Source organism: Poecilia formosa, unplaced genomic scaffold, assembly GCF_000485575.1.
Source record: "Poecilia formosa unplaced genomic scaffold, Poecilia_formosa-5.1.2 Scaffold131, whole genome shotgun sequence".
Taxonomy (NCBI): Eukaryota; Metazoa; Chordata; class Actinopteri; order Cyprinodontiformes; family Poeciliidae; genus Poecilia; species Poecilia formosa.
Genome location: NW_006800070.1, coordinates 915,280 through 916,542, shown reverse-complemented (window position 1 = coordinate 916,542; position 1,263 = coordinate 915,280).

Here is a 1,263-nt window from a genome sequence, read left to right as displayed (position 1 = left end):
CAACTTTGAACCTGAACAGCTGAACCAGATCTCTGACACCAGAGCTGTGCTACTGTTAAACTATGAGGCTTGTTGAGCTTCATCATGATTTGGAAGTAAAAAGCCCAAACCGTAACCGAACCTTGTTAGTCTCTGACACTAACGACAATAAACACACACAATATACTTGAAAATAAGGTAAAAATATTGTCCGTTGGAATGTTTAGATACTTAAATAGCACATTTGGCTCAACAATGTCGGAGAATATTGCCTACTAGCATAAGCTAAGGTTAATGTTAGCCACGAAAGTAAAACTCACCTTCGTGTCAGTGAATGTATAACGAGGCATACATCTTAAAACCTTTCTCCAGCTGACCTGTTGGGGCTTCGGATCGATGTACATAACTCGGCCAAGCCCTGCAAGCACCTAGTGTAAAATGCCATTTTCAATAGATCGGAAACAACCGAGCCGCTTTTCCCCGAACGCGGAAGCTGAGGTGCAAAGAGCCCATTTGTACTGTATTTTCAATTTTACGCATTGCATCATGGGAACAAGAACCTTCGCCAAGCGCGAAAAGTCTGCTTGGAACATCTATCTTTTGGACTTCGGTAGGATCTAAGAGTTGGAGTTAACTTTCTGACACCTCCCTGGTAAAGTAAAATAAGGACACATTCTTTTCTATGAATAATGTTTTGAAATATTTGTAGTTGACTTCGTGAGACTCCTGGCACAGTCTATAATTGCAAACTATTTTGCAGTCTTTTTTTTTTTTTTTTACAAAAAATATATATATTATTTTTAAAATACTTGTGTATTATAAAAGTAAAACGCGGTGACTGCTGTATTACTATTATTTATTTACACCTAGCAGCAGCTTTAGCCACATTTAGGAAAAAATATACTCTCTGTCAGTGCTGTAACATTTATAGGTTCACTTTCTGTGTTTTATAAAACAGTGTTTACGTGTTAGATAACCGTTATTANGAGGCTTGTTGAGCTTCGTCATGATTTGGAAGTAAAAAGCACAAACCGTAACCGAACCCTGTTAGTCTCTGACACTAACGACAATAAACACACACAATATACTTGAAAATAAGGTAAAAATATTGTCAGTTGGAATGTTTAGATACTTAAATAGCACATTTGGCTCAACAATGTCAGAGAATATTGCCTACTAGATAGCATAAGCTAAGGTTAATGTTAGCCACGAAAGTAAAACTCACCTTCGTGTCAGTGAATGTATAACGAGGCATACATCTTAAAACCTTTCTCCAACTTACTT